We start from the raw sequence: 16,295 nt of genomic DNA on the forward strand, positions 1-16,295 counted from the left end.
AACAGTGACATCTTAGGAGGAAATAAACACTACGATCAGCAGCCAAAGAAGATGTAACAGTCTTACTGTAGTTTCCCAGTAGTAATAGGGTAACAGCAGAATCAGTGCGTTTTGTTAGTTTGGGTTGCATACTTTCAGAGGCAAGCATGCACTCAGGGGTAAACTTGATTGATTTATGGCCCCCTCCCCCAGTATTAACCTATTGTTCTATTTGGCGGTTTATCACCTCCTGAGAGTTGATTTATGATCCCCATGGGATAATCTGTCCTTCTGCAAAAACCTCCTACCCCTCCCTCCTCCTCCTCCTCCTCCTCCTCCTCCTCCTCCTCCCCACCCCTCTGGGAGATGCCCTCTCCAATACAACTACACTTTTGTATCAAATTAATTGACTTATTAATTATATCAATTAATTAATTGATCCCTTCCCTCTCCTCTGTCTGGAAATTGGAGGTCAAAGGACATAGTCTGTTCTGGAAAGGAAGGATGAAATTGAAGTCCATGACTGCTGTTCACTGAGGACTGTTTTGACCAAACTTACTCATGGTACCCAACAAAATGCTCAAGATCTCTACGGATGTTTCATACTCACTGACAGGGATTTGGGAGGTGATGTGAACCTGGTGTGTGTACATTTGCTTGACAGTTGTCCTGTTTACAGAGTTTGTGGAGCATGGTGTGTAATTTCACATGTATTAACTGATCCTATGTTAGATCCACTTTCCATTGATGGCGACCATTTTACTGGACTGATGCAAGTATAGCATAATTTCTTAACTGTAATAGGATGTGAGTACTGTGCTCTATAAGCAGGGGATATACTTTTTATCTATAAAGTTCAATTGTCAGGGGTTGGATCTCTCTATTAGGTGCAAAAATCTCACATCCAGCAACTACATGTCCTAATTACATAATTACACTGCTGCAGGTTGAAGGTGTTGTGTTGTTGGAAAATTTTCTTGTGTACACTCACCTTGACATGCAGGGATAAACTGAGCTAGTGCACGATGCCTCTACCAGAGGATGTCCTATCCTGAACCCCAACCCCCTGCTTTCCCATCCCCCTCAGAAAAAATTGTTGGAATAAAGTCTCAATCTATGCTGGAGGGGAAGGACCTCATGAAACAATATTCAAACCAATATATTGATGCATATCCTTTATTTAATTAGTTTGTGGAAGAAGGGCTCCACCACTTGGGTAGAGGTCACATCTGCTCCCCCACCCTGGCTTCCAATGACGTAATAACTGTAAGCACTGAGGAATTGAATGAAGTGCGGTGTAGTAAACACCGTTTGGGGTCTCCCGCTTGTGTGTCTATCGTCCGGGTGCCACCACAAAGGTCAAAAACCGCCCATTGTCCTAATTATAGATCACGATGCTAAATACCCCCCCCCCCCCCCTCCACACGGACCAAATATTGGCCTTCTTCGATCACAGGGTCTCAAACAAAGCAGACTTGCTTTCTGTCTCTTTTAAGAGGTCACTTCCTGTTTGTTTGTGTGAACCAATATCTCCAGGCACACAGACTGTGATTTTCATCTCTCCTCAGAATACTGTGTTCCTATTGGCTGACGCTGGGGAGGAAGGGAGATCTGAAGCAATTTCGATATCGAAAATAGATGGAAATAGTCCATTTTCACTTCCCTATCAAATTAATTGCTTAACAGTTTACAGGAGTCAAACAGATCGCTTAAAACAGTCACCACAATCTTATAATGATCATTCTTCATAATAAAAACATATTTTTAACTTTTAGGTATCACACACAAATATTATGGAAATCAAATAATTAAATACCCACTACAAATAGACCACAGTGGAAAATATATCTGCAGTCTTGTATTCACCGACATTTGAGAACATAAGCACCCTCCTCCACTGCAACGTTTCTACTAAACATTCCAGGCAAAAAAAATCGACTGATCACATACACTTGCGATCATGAAGAGCGCCCCGCCTGCCAACAGCTGTGAGCAGCGATCACAGCATCCGTCTCCGGTAGGCATTTCTTGTCGACTTGCGGTAGCCGGTGAGGAGAGAGCCACACACATATTGGCTATGTCGGCAGCTGCACGCCCATCTCCCAACATCCACACCCCCACCATACCACCATACTGAACGCTCCGAGGTTGGAGAGACTGTCACCAAGCAGTCAACTGATCAGTTTACATGGGGGAAATAATTGTCCAGAGCAAACACTCATCATTTTGAATCTTCTCTCGCCCCTCACCCAGAACACTGGTCACTTCGCTAGCAACCACTGCAATCGGCAAGAGCAGACAGATCAGTGCGTTCTTTATGCTAACTGCCCGGCACAGGCTGAGCTAATGCACATCTTCCAGTCACTGACTCCTCGTGACCACTCATACCGTCAGCTGCCGCACATGCAAGACTAGCACCAGCACCTCCGATGTGTACAGCAGTTCCAGCCCGCCATAGACTCCCGGTTTAAAAATAAATAAATAAATAAATAAATAAAATAAAAAAATAAAAAAAATAAAAATCCAAAACAGGGCCGGCCGGAGTGGCCGTGCGGTTCTAGGCGCTACAGTCTGGAACCGAGCGACCGCTACGGTCGCAGGTTCGAATCCTGCCTCGGGCATGGATATGTGTGATGTCCTTAGGTTAGTTAGGTTTAATTAGTTCTAAGTTCTAGGTGACTGATGACCTCAGAAGTTAAGCCGCATAGTGCTCAGAGCCATTTGAACCATTTTTTTCCGAAACAGGGATATTGTTGACCCTACACATCGAATTTTTTACACGCGAAATGTGGATTTCTCCTTTTATACAAGTTGTTTTCGAAGACAGATGTCAGGGAATACACGCGTTTTCACATTGCTTAAGTGTCGTTATTTGTGAAAATCCTGTAACAGCATGGCATAGCCTACGTTTACTCCAAGTATTCTCTCATCAGGTAAAAAATCAACTTAATATCCGATTCATCCTGCATCACATGACTAGAATATTAAACTTCTTTTGGGCTGATGACGGTGTGCTAAGATCTGCTTCGGTCAAAGGATGCCTCCTCTCTTTCGAATTCCCTTAAGGTAACCAAATGCTTTGCCACTTCGAGGTCCCATCAGATAACAGCACACAGAAGTTGTAAATATCAGGTTTATACTACAAATGACTTTATAAATTCGGTAATACGTCTGATTTTCTTACGATCGTCAACTCTCCCTTTGTAAGTGGTGGACTGAAATTTCGTTAAATGATATTGCTGTAACGAAGCAATGCCTGATTACTAGTCCATTTCCTGAATCGTATCCGTGGTACCCTAGCCATCACTTCCACCTGCCACATGATGAGGACAACACAAACATCCAGTCCCCGGGCAGACGAATGTGAGAGGTTGTAATATGTTTGCCCACGACACTTGGATGGAGCGATATAGAGCTCACCTCTCAACTCCCCTTTCGTCAGAGTATCACTTACCTTCTCAAGAATCTTCAGTCATTTGTATCCACATCATTTCCACGAATAAGAGATGTCCCCTGCCAAATCATAGACCTATCCTAATTCTCTCGAAATCTCGTCACTTTCTGACAGCACTGTTCCATTAGTTAGAAAGCTGATAGGTAGAGAAATATCGCAATGAGGAAAGTAGCACACTAATGTAGAGGAGGAAATTTACAACCATGTAGAGTATACACAGACTGTACTAAGAAATTCAGAAGCGTAATACATCGATATTGAATGAAGGTCTATAAATATCACTCTGTACATGTCCTAATCTCCTTTATCGTGTTCATACAATTACGACGCTAGAAATATGACAGTGTAATGGTGTCCGAGTCTTTGTTGACAGCTCAGTTTCTCTCTCTCTCTCTCTCTCTCTCTCTCTCTCTCTCTCCGACTCACTGTAATCCTTGTTTTTGTAACATCCAATGGAATAAAACTACGAACTACAAAAACTTCGCTAACACCACGTGGTAGAGTACTCTATAAGATTTTACCCTGTCTATCTATCTCTTCCAATATTTCGGGAAACAAATACCGTCTGTGTGCTGACATAGACAGTTTGTGATGATCATATTAAGTAAATATGTTTTGGTTCACTGGAGTAGGTGACCAGTGATTGAAGTCGCTTCCACGGATGTATGTAAGGTTTCGTCACCTGCACTGAAGGAAGATCATATAAACTATCAGTCAGGAGGAGAGGGTTCCTGTGTTGTTGTTTCATAAGCTGTTTCATACATTGTCTTTTTCTGTAACACATTGATGCAGTGTATGACTACAGCTGTGTACATAGCCGTACATTGTTTTTTCTACCATGACTTCGAGATCTGTGTCAGGCGCTAAAACAACATTAACACATTTCGACCCTTTGCCTCTCACAGAAAGCTGGACGTCGCAAAGTGTAAACTATGCTGCTCCCAGAAGACACTGAATGGTTTAATTAAAAGACAGAGGCAGTGTTTCTTATTGACAAAAATGTGGGTGACATCGCAACATATGGAAATCGGAAGAGTTTACAACGTTGTGGGGTGCAGATGTCCAAAGGTACATTTAAACTCATCTTTCACAATGACGGTATCGTAGATGTTTTGGTGTTCTGTTTCGAAGAGATCAAGACCATTGACTCCTCATATTCTAGCCATGTATGCCATCATTGTTTCGGTGCTGGCCATCCCAGGAGGGCGTTTCTCTCGACAAAACTCTCTATCTCAAACAAGTCATTGATTATGTGGTAGTCATCAGTGTACCAGTGGACAGATGGGATGGAAAAACACTGCCAATATGGGATGATATACTGTAATAAAGCACCACAGTTGATAGTGCAGTCACTTTTATCAGTTTTACCATATTTTCGACGCCAACCGTTACACAGCAGCAGGCTTCCCAGTTTCTGTATCATCGCTACACTACCCCTTCACTGCTTTGCGAGTACCATATACTAGATCGTGAATGTACAGAGATGACTGGGCAGTCCATTCATTGTCAGTTCTCGGACATATACCCCATAGTATACAGAAAGTGTTCAATACCGATGCAGTTACATTATCTACATATTTCTAGAATTTAGATCATAGTGCAGAATTTACAATTACGGTTGGCCATCTTACCCTATGTGGATGGCAGTCAAGAGTATTATTGCATTCATAGGATTAAGTTGGAGATTGAAAGGTCTCCCCACGTTGTCTTTGACCAACCCTCCATGGAACACTGTCACTGATTTAATTTGCAACTGACCAGAAATAGGAGGGCACTATAACTACTACATTCTACATCTCGTGAAGGAACAGAGCGAGCTGAGTCCATGACTGCTGTTCAGTGAGGACCGTTCTGCACCAACCCTACTCACGGCACCCAGCAAAGTGCTCAAGATCTCTATGGATGTTCATACTCAACTCCTTTTCTAAGTCACTGACAGGGGTTTTGGAAGTACTGCAAACTCAGTGTGTACATTTTCTTGACGGTTGTCCTGTTTACAGAGTTTGTGGAGCATGGTGTGTAATTTCACATGTCAAAAACCGCTGCTTTGTGTTTCTCCATTTCCACATAAGATGAACTTTCCACTGATCGCGACCATTTTATGGGAGTGATGCCAGCATAGCATAATTTCTTAACTGTAATAGGATGTGAGCACTGTGCGTTATAAGTTATATTTCGCGTGTATCAGGAAGAGTATATGTTTTTCTCTGGTGTAGAAGGAAGTAATTTTATCATTTTAAAGTTTGTCACCGTAGTGAGTGGAATAGAAAACTTGTATAAACTTGTATGTCAGATGTTGGACATGCACTGATGTCCAAAATTAAATCAACAAACAGAAGTATTGCTAGGTTGTGTTTATTTTGCCACAAAACAGTATAAACAGTTGATAGTAAAGTAGAAACAACGCAAAGTATACAGAAGGTAAACAATTGCAACATGCATCACGTTAGACAAATATGTACTTTGTTTTTTCCAACTTAAGGGATTTAGACACACATTCTGACAACTGGTTAATGTGCTCAGTATGGGATGTCACCGTCTCTGGCAGCAGTACAGGCTTGACAACAATGGGACGTGTTATGAATGCCCATTCTTCCTGCGGAGCCGTTCTCAGGTCTTCTAGAGTGGTTGGCGGACGCTAACGTGATGCAGGCTGTGTCTTTAGTGGATCCTAAACTTGCTCTATGGGACTGAAATCGGCAGAACGAGCAGGCCAGGCCGTGCATGCAAATTCTTCCATTTTCCAAGAAAATATCTACAATCCGTGCTCTATGATGTCGAGCATTATCGTCCATCAATACAGAGTCTGGACCCACAGCACCCCGCAAGAAAACCACATGAGGTTCCAAGGTCTCATCACAATACCTCACAGCAGTTAAAACCCGCTTATTCAACCGTACAAGTTCATGAAGAGGCGTTAGAGTGCTCCACATAATCCCTGCCCACACCGTTAGGGACCCTCCTCGATATAGGTCTCTTTCCACAATTTGGGGGTTCCGAAATAGTGTTCCACGTGTCTGCTTATGCGAATCTGTTGGGAATCACTCTCCAGACCAATTCGGGGACTCACCTGTGAAAAGAACATTGGGCCACTGTTCGACTGTCCAGGTGGCATGTTGACGACTCCACTCCAAACGTTGACTTCTGTGAAGACGCGTCAGAGGTATACATATTGCATGTTTCCAGCAATAAACGCCACTATGCAGAAGCATTCTGTACACTGTTTGCCTCAATACAACGCATCTAATGCGTGCTGCAATGTCAGATGACAGCAGTCGTGCACTATTGGGGTAGCACCGTTGTCCCCTTACAGCCAAATAACGGTCCTCTTTTTCATGTCACAGGTGGTCAGCCCTGCTCTGGTCTTCAGGATACAGCTCCGGTCTCTATGAACAGTCACAACATCCGAAGAACAGCAGAACGATTCACGTTAAGCCATCTGGCCACATCAGTTTGCGAATGTCCTGCTTCCATTCTTCCTACGTCCCTCCACTACAGAGTATCTGATAGGCGTCTTCACTGTGCCATACAGTACCGTATATGACTGTGTATACAGCGATTGTGGATTTTGATTACCCGAAAACACTACCCGGTTTGATAAGTGACATAGCGTCATCGCTGGCATGGTTGTTCGTTGACTAGAATGCTATCTTCCCTGCAGAAGACGATTGCACGGACATCTGTTGATAGTTTGTATGATTATGTTGTGAATTAGACAAAGGACGGGAAATTAAAGATTTATTGCTTTAATTTTTCTCATCAGTGCATATGTCCTGCATTAGATGTTAAGAGCGTTGCACTCTGCATGACTAATCTTTCGGAAACCACATGGCTTTAACATTATAATTTGTTTCAGTGCAGAACTGTGTAGCCTTAGGAGTGTGTTTGTGTTTATGTTCTACAATTATTTCTCTCTTGCCAATGCCCTCCTCGTACTGATCTCAGACGCCAGAGCAATACTTCACAATCGATAGAACACCTGATTTACGTAAAATGCTTCCAACTCCATCCATCTGGACCTCCAGCATGCAAAAAGCACACATTTGTTCTAAACCGTCTGTTGTATCACCATAACACTCTCATACCTACTCTAACCTATAAAAGATGCTAATCTCCTCGACATGCGCGCATCTGGAGAGATCTTGTGCACTTTGATGGGTGCCATGAATAAGACTAGTGATGAACAGTCTTTGCTGAAGAGCAGTTATGGACTTAGTTCGCTCTGTTCCTTCACGAGATTGGAATGTAGCGGTTATAGTACTACCCAAATTCTGGTCAGTTGCAAATAAAGTCGGCGAAAGGGTTACAGGGGGGTTGGTCAAACACAATGCAGGGAGATCTTTCTATATCCAACTTTATCCTATGAATATGGGAATAATCTGTGATCGCCATTCACACGGGGGAAGATGGTCAAACGTAATCGTGAATTCTACACTATGACCGAACGGCTATAAGTATGTAAATAACCTAACTGCATCGGTATAAGACTCTTTCTGGTATACTTTGATGTATATGTCAGAGAATTAACCATAAATGGATGTACTGCACAGTCATCTATTTACATTTTCACAATCTAGTATATGGTACTCACAAAGTAGTGGAGGAGTGGTTAATCGATGATACAGAAACTGGGAGGCATACTGCATCGTCACTGGTTGGTGTTGATGTTACAGAAAAACTGGTAAAATTGCTAAAACTGATCGCACTATCAACTGCGGTGCTTGTTGCAGAACATCATCCCACGTCAATGGTGTCTTTCCCATCTTATCCGTCCATTGGTATGCTGTTGATTACCACATAATGATTGACTGACACCATTTGTTTAAATTGGAGAGAGTAGTGGTGGGAGCAACACCTTCCAGAGATGGCCAGCACTGGAACAGTGATCGCATATACGGCTGCTGCAACATGAGGAATCAATGCTTTAGTCTCATTGAAAGAGAACACAGAGACATCTGGAGATCAAATGTATACGTCATCACTTTTGGACAGCTGTTTGGAAGTGCTCCACAATGCCGCAAACTATTCCAGTTTCCTTATGTTGCACTGTCTTCCACATTTTTGTCAATAAGGAACACTGCCTCTGTCATTTAGTTCTACCATCCTGTGCGTTGTGGGACCAGCATAGTTTGCACCATGCTATGTCCACCTTTCTGTGAAAGCCAATGGATCGAATCGTTTTAACGTTGGCTTAGCACCAGACACAGACCTGGAAGTCATGGTAGAAAAAACAACGTATGGCTACGTACACAGCTGTACTCATACACTGATTTGATGTGGTGCAACAAAAAACTCTGTATCAAACTGCTTATGAAACAACACCACATGAACCCTCTCCTTGCGACTCTTAGTCAATATAGTCTTCCTTCAGTACAGGCAGCAAAACTTCGCACAAATCCGTGGATGCGACTTCACTCACTCGTCACTTGCTCCAGTGAACAAGTACACGTATAATTAATGGGATCATGACATATGGTCCACACCAACACACAGATAGTATTTGTTCCTGAATATATCAGAAGAGAGTGACGGGATAAAATCTTACTGAGTTCTCTACCAGGGATGTTAGCGATGTTTTTATGGTTCGTAGTATTACTCCGTTGAATGTTACAAAAACAACGAGTAGATTATACAAAAACAACGAGTAGTGTGTGTGTGTGTGTGTGTGTGTGTGTGTGTGTGTGAGAGAGAGAGAGAGAGAGAGAGAGCATTCAGTTGTAATGCTTATACTCCGTACGGATGTGAATTTCCTCTTGTCGTTAATGTGCTATTTTTCTTGTTGTGATAGCTCTCTACCTATTAACCTTCTAACTAATGGAACAGTGTTGCCAGAACGTGATGAGATTTCGAGAGAAAAGCAGGGGTCTGTGACTTGGCAGGGTACATCTCTTACTCGTAGATTTGATGTGGGTAAAAATGCTGTATATTGGAGATTAGAAGATTCTTGAGAATATGGTAGGTAAGCGACACTCTGAAGAAAGGAAAGTTAAGAGGTGAGCTCGCTACTGCTTCTTCTGAATAGTCGTGACAAACATATTACAACCTCTCATATTCGTCTCGTAAAGTGACTGCAATGAGGAAATTAGACGTTACTATGAAGATTTTTACCGAGAGACAATCAGCAGCAGAACTTCTGTCTTTTGTTTTCTCGATAAATGAGAGACAACATTCTTCCGTGTGTGCTTATAAATGGATGGAGAGACATTTTAATGGATGGACTAAATTTACATTTACATCTATATGCTTACTTTGCAAGCCACCGTTTGGTGTGTGGCAGAGAGCACACGAAAATGACCTGTAGTTGCTGGATGTGAGATTTTCCCGATAAACAGGGGGATCCAACCACTGAAAATAGCACTTTATAGTGAAAAGTATAACCTCTGCTGAGTAATTGACAGCAAATTCAACTTCACATCATGAGATCCTTCCTTTCCAGCACAGAATGAGTCCTTCACCCCTACCCCAATTCCCAGAGAGCAGAGGGAAGGGGGTGTGGGGATTTCCCATAGGGAAGAGGTCAATTAATTGATCGATTTAGTTTATTAGTCAGTGTGCTTGTATTGGCTAGAGGATTTCCCAGAGGGATGACAGAGGAGGCAGTGAAGGGGGAGGGACAGGGGGTTTCTCAGAAGGATGGTTTATCTTCAGAGGGTAATAAATCAATACTCAGGGGGTCATAAAGCACTTGGCAGAACAACAGGTTAAGAGAGGGGTCATAAATCTGTCAGGTTTGCTTCTGAACGTTTGCTTATCTGTGAATGTTTGTTTGCACCTGAGTGTAGGCTTGCCCATGAATGTACGCAGCCAGTATTAACAAAACGCTTGATACTCTTGTTGCCCTACTACTTACTGGGTGTTTCTCATATTGTGAGAGACGATGGAGAGGTAAATGACGAGATAATAAGAACAGTAACTGGGTTCAAAAAGTTTCCATGTCAAAGTAGTGACTGTTAACCAGTGGCAGACCTCTTTTTTTTCGGGCAAATACATGTGTCTTGTGATTACAGCTCAGTCATCTAAATATCAGTATGAAGGATATGAAGCATCTAATAGTAAATGCGATTAGACACATTCATTAATGTATTCCACTAGGTAGTTATGAAATTATAAGTGCTTACGAGTGAACGACGAATTTCTGCTGTCCTAACCTAGTGTGATAATTCATAGAGTAGTTACAATCGATTTCTTGTGTGAACGTGCATGTCAGAAGAGTTTGTATGAGGGCTGATGTTAACTCCAGCTTCTGATAATACGTTTCTCTGAAAAAGAAGACGGCCCATGACTGCCAGTGTGCCAGAGCGCCGTGTATTCGGTGTGCGGAGTATCCGGGCGGCCGAGAATAAATCTCGCGTGCTGTCGGCCTGCGCAGCGTCCGGCGTATTTTGCGCCGGCGACCTCGGCAACGCGCCTCGTCTTGACGCGCCCGCTGGCCGCCTGGTTCATTTCGGAGAGATAGCCGCACTCCCTATCGGCGTATCACTTCGCAACGCGGCCTGCTGGTTCGCAGAGCCCGCTGCTCTTCCTATTACAGGAGCGAACCTACCACCGTCTGCTCGCCACTTTGCCCGTGCTCACTTCTCCCTTGCGAAATATAACTCGGTGATTTTCGTCTTTCAACTCGTTCCTTCGTTGTAGATTATCATTATTATCACAACGCTCAAGATATCGCGTCAACAACACGTTGCTTTTGACGCATATGTTATTCATGTGCACTGGCGAAGAGACTGATAGGCTTCAGTACTCACTTTGCTCACGACTACCGTGAGTAAAAAAAGCAATTTATAAAACTACACAAAAAGACAATCAGTACCTTTGGAAGCAACTTCATGGCCTTGCGGATTATTATCATCACTTTTCTGAAGATCGTAAACGAATATGTAACTTAGTCCTGATCGATCCATCCGCAGAGGTGAAGGTCATCCGTATGTGAGAATTATCTTCCCTGATGAGTATATGATCAGTCAGCTACAAATGCGTTCTGCCATGCCAACACACGAAATTTCCAAGAGTATCCATGTTTAGATGTATTTTTCTTGGTTGACTGTATTCATTTGAGTAAGGTAATTTTAGGATAACTCGACACCATAGTAAGGAAATTGAAATTATAGGACCACTTTTCGGAAAATCGTACAACACAATTTTTTCCGGGTATTTGTTACACTTTATGTTATTTGTTAATGTGTAACATCTTGACTCATGATTTTAGGTGATATAGAGGGATACAAAAATAAACAAATAACTATAAAACTTAAGAAAATAAACTTTTACAAAAGAGACAAGTAGCTGCAGTCAGTTAAATTATTGAATCTATATAAATCATAGAAACTGACTATGAACAAGTTTCGCATGAAAAATCAAGTTCACCGTTTACAATACACGTCTCATGAAACCATTTGTTGCACTGGCGAACACACTTAACTCATTTTGTCAAGCTGTTTGATCATAATAAAAGCCATGCATACACCACATTCACCATTTTGTCCTTGAGATTTGCAGATGAGCGTGCTTCATTCCTCCCTGAACGTCGCTTTGATTGGTGTGTGGGAAGCTTTCTCCCGATGTTATTTTCGATAATTTTCAGATGTGAAGACGACGTTTTCTTGTTTTCTAGACATATTTCTTCCAGAAACCTTATTTTGTACAACTGGCACTGTTGGTATTTCCTCAAATGACGACTGAGTAGATGATGGCTGGATGGAGTCATTATCCACAACACTGTCATCTCCTACTCTGATTCGAATAATATCGTGTGATGTAGTGACCAGTTCATGTTTAAAGACACCGTCAGCTAGTACATCTGAATTATATGGGTACATCCCACATTTCCTAAAGCCACTTGTTAGAGCCCGTGTGGTTGTTGACTTGTCCTAAACTTGTATGAATGTGCCACCGAAATTTTTCTTTGTGATGGTCTTTCCTGGGTGATGGCGGAGAAGTTTCGGCACCCCTCGTTGTAGAAGTGTTTTAGAATTTTGAAATATGATACGTCAAGAGGCTGACATTTATGTGCATTGTGCGGAGGAAGACACATCTCAATCTCTATTTGCGATCCATTATCCAGCATATTGGGGTCTTTATAACGGGAAATGTGACCATCCAAAACAAGTAAAATATTCTTTTGAGATTTGTATTTGCTCAGATGGTCAAGAAAGGAAGAAAATACCTCACTGACCATGTATCCAGATTTGTCAACCCTTTTGTATTTCAGTGTTTCTGTCTAACGCCCTTCATGTTTATAAAAGGTGGAACTGAATTCTCCGTCGCACTGCTGCAAACCATTACGGTCACAGTAGAACCCTTCTCTCCTGTAGTGGCATGATAAACATCCTTCTTTACTTTTGGAGAAATGACGTTTTCTGTTTCAAAATGAGGTGATGTCCCGTTTCGTCTGCATTGAAAATTCATCCCGGATCTTCCCATAATAATCCAAGCGTATCATACATTATTCTGAGATTTCTAAAAATTTCCCGAGTTCTTCTTTATTGAGTCCCCTTGAGCGACCATTACATAGTCTCTGAGCTTTCCTCACACTTAAATTTGGGTGACTTTCTATGCAAGAATAAACACAATCATATTCTGTCATTTTATAACAATTAAATTTATGACTAATGTTGTTCTGCACATTTGAAAGCGAGTTCTCTAACGTCAGTCTCAAGTAACCCAAATTCTTTGGCAGCCAGCAGTAACAAATGCCTTACGAGTTCGCCCTGTACAGCAGCTGTTAGGGTGGTTCCTTTCCAGTTTTGTCGGTTTGAAACGTTGCCGTTCAGAACTCTTAAACGCAATGTCTTTCTCGGTACTGTGAATCATTTGGCGGCAGCTGGAAGGGATATTTTGTTGTATCTCACTTCTTGAATAGCGCCCGCCATTTCCTCCGATCTCTATTGACAAAGCCTCTCTTTGTTTTCATATCTGTGAGGCATTACAGACCCCTGCAAAGTAAATAAACAATTTTATACGTTACTTTAAAAAACAGGAAGTCCGACATTTTGGGGGAAGTCGACTTGTCGGGATGACCCCATGCGAGTGTTCCGAAATTTAACCGAGTTATGCTACTGAATAAGAGATGGCACTGTAGACAGCTAATGAGTCACAGAACTTCCCCGCCGGCCGGAGTGGCCGAGCGGTTCTAGGCGCTAAAGTCTGGAACTGCGTGACCGCTACGGTCGCAGGTTCGAATCCTGCCTCGGGCATGGATGTGTGTGATGTCCTTAGGTTACTTAGGTTTAAGTAGTTCTAAGTTCTAGGGGACTGATGACCTCAGCAGTTGAGTCCCATTGTGCTCAGAGCCATTTTGAACAGAACTTTCCCCTCCTAAGACAACAAAGCTAACAGCATACTTTCAACAACACAATGATTAGAAATCATTCATCATCACACATATCTACAGAATATACTGCTGTTGTCATTGCTAATCTTATAAATGGAGTGTTGTAGCATATGATGGACTCACAGGATTACTTTCTGCAGCTTTTTTTCGTTGTTTAAACAGGTGGTGAAAACCAACACAATACAAACACGTTACAACAAGATGTCCCACTGCTCAGAAGTGTACTTCTAGTTTGCTCCGCTAGATTGCACTACCGTCTACTTCAGTGTTATGTTAAAAGTGTCGAGATATCCCAAAATTATCTTATAACAGCTAATGCTTTAGAGTTACGGATATGATGGTTGCAAAGGCTGAACTTAGGCACTAGGAGCTTCGTATAACATTTTGGAAACATTTATGTGGGACAAATAACAGCAGTGGCAATTGTTCTGAGAGGTACATTATCTTTATGTACTCTTGGAAGACCATATGGTTTATACAGTCTGGCGGCAATGGGTATAAAACCTTTAGTTACGCCATTTGCAAGGTTAGAGATTTTCGGAAATAACTTCCTGTTTATACTAATTGTAGATGTCGGGCTCGTCTTGAATAAATTCAGAAACATCGTCCAGTACGCCTTAGATAAGTTCGTACCGACTAAGGTCCAAAGCGAGGGGAAAGATCCACCGTGGTATAACAATCATGTACGAAAGGTACTACGGAAACAAAGAAAGCTTCATCATAGGTTTAAGAGTAGTCGAATCATAGCTGATAAGGAAAAGCTGAACGAAGCGAAAAAGAGCGTAAAGAGAGCAATGAGAGAAGCATTCAACGAATTCGAACATAAAACATTGGCAAACAATCTAAACAAGAACCCTAAAAAGTTTTGGTCATATGTAAAATCGGTAAGCGGATCTAAATCCCCTATTCAGTCACTCGTTGACCACGATGGCACCGAAACAGAGGACGACCGAAGAAAGGCAGAAATACTGAATTCAGTGTTCCGAAACTGTTTCACTGCGGAAAATCGTAACACGGTCCCTGACTTCAGCCGTCGCACGGACGCCAAAATGGAAAATATTGAAATAAACGATATCGGAATTGAAAAACAACTGCTATCACTTAGTAGCGGAAAAGCATCCGGACCAGACGAGATACCCGTAAGATTCTACAGTGATTATGCTAAAGAACTTGCCCCCTTTCTATCAGCAATTTATCGTAGATCTCTGGAAGAACGTAAAGTACCTAGCGACTGGAAGAAAGCGCAGGTCGTTCCCATTTTCAAGAAGGGTCATAAATCAGATGCGAATAATTATAGGCCTATTTCGCTTACGTCAATCTGTTGTAGAATAATGGAACATGTTTTATGTTCTCGTATTATGACGTTCTTAGATAATACAAATCTCCTTCATCATAACCAACATGGATTCCGCAAACAGAGATCATGTGAAACTCAGCTCGCCCTATTTGTCCAAGAAATTCACAGTGCCGTAGACACTGGCGAGCAGATTGATGCCGTATTCCTGGACTTCAGGAAGGCATTTGATACGGTTCCGCACTTACGTTTAGTGAAAAAAATACGAGCTTACGGAATATCGGAACAGGTTTGTGATTGGATTCAGGATTTCCTAGAAGAAAGAACACAACATGTCATTCTTAACGGTTCAAAATCTGCAGATGTAGAGGTAATTTCGGGAGTACCGCAAGGAAGCGTGATAGGACCTTTATTGTTTACAATATACATAAATGACTTAGTTGACAACATCGGTAGCTCCGTGAGGCTATTTGCAGATGACACGGTGTAAGTAGGCTGTTTAGGTTTTTTTATTGGTAACGCCACCTCAGTATGAAAATCACCGGCTGTGCCGTGTGCAGTCTTTGGCTGCTTTGCATTGTTGTAATACTCAACCATTGTAGTGTTAGGCAGCTGGCTGTGAACAGCGCGTAGCGCTGGGCAGTTGGAGGTGAGCCGCCAGCAGTGGTGGATGTGGGGAGAGAGATGGCGGAGTTTTGTAATTTGTCGTGATATCAAGGTAAATACATTGTTTGTTCTCTATTAATATCTTTCATTTGCTAACTATCCCTATCAGTAGTTAGAGCCTTCCATAGTTTGAATCTTTTATTTAGCTGGCAGTAGTGGCGCTTGCTGTATTGCAGTAGTGGGAGTAACCAAGATTTTTGTGAGGTAAGTGATTTCTGAAAAGTACAGGTTAATGTTAGTCAGGGCCATTCTCTTGTAGAGATTATTTAAAGTCAGATTGCGTTGCGCTAAAAAAAAAAAATATTGTGCGTCAGTTTAAGCACAGTCGTGTAAAATTATGCAAAGGGGACGTTTCATATGTCGACCCTTAGCCTAGGATACCTCACTGGAATCTTCTGATTTTTTCTTGTATTTTGTGTAATTAGTGTAGATTTTGTTTATTGCTAGCGCGTAATTGTAGAGAGAATTTCCATTGTAGTTGTAGTTTTTCATTGTTGTACAGTAAAATAGTTGGGGCATGCATGTAGATTTGCACCAAGTATTTCGCAGCTGCAATTAACTAGCTATTATTT

The sequence above is a fragment of the Schistocerca nitens genome, chromosome 6 (genome assembly GCF_023898315.1).
Source record: "Schistocerca nitens isolate TAMUIC-IGC-003100 chromosome 6, iqSchNite1.1, whole genome shotgun sequence".
Taxonomy (NCBI): Eukaryota; Metazoa; Arthropoda; class Insecta; order Orthoptera; family Acrididae; genus Schistocerca; species Schistocerca nitens.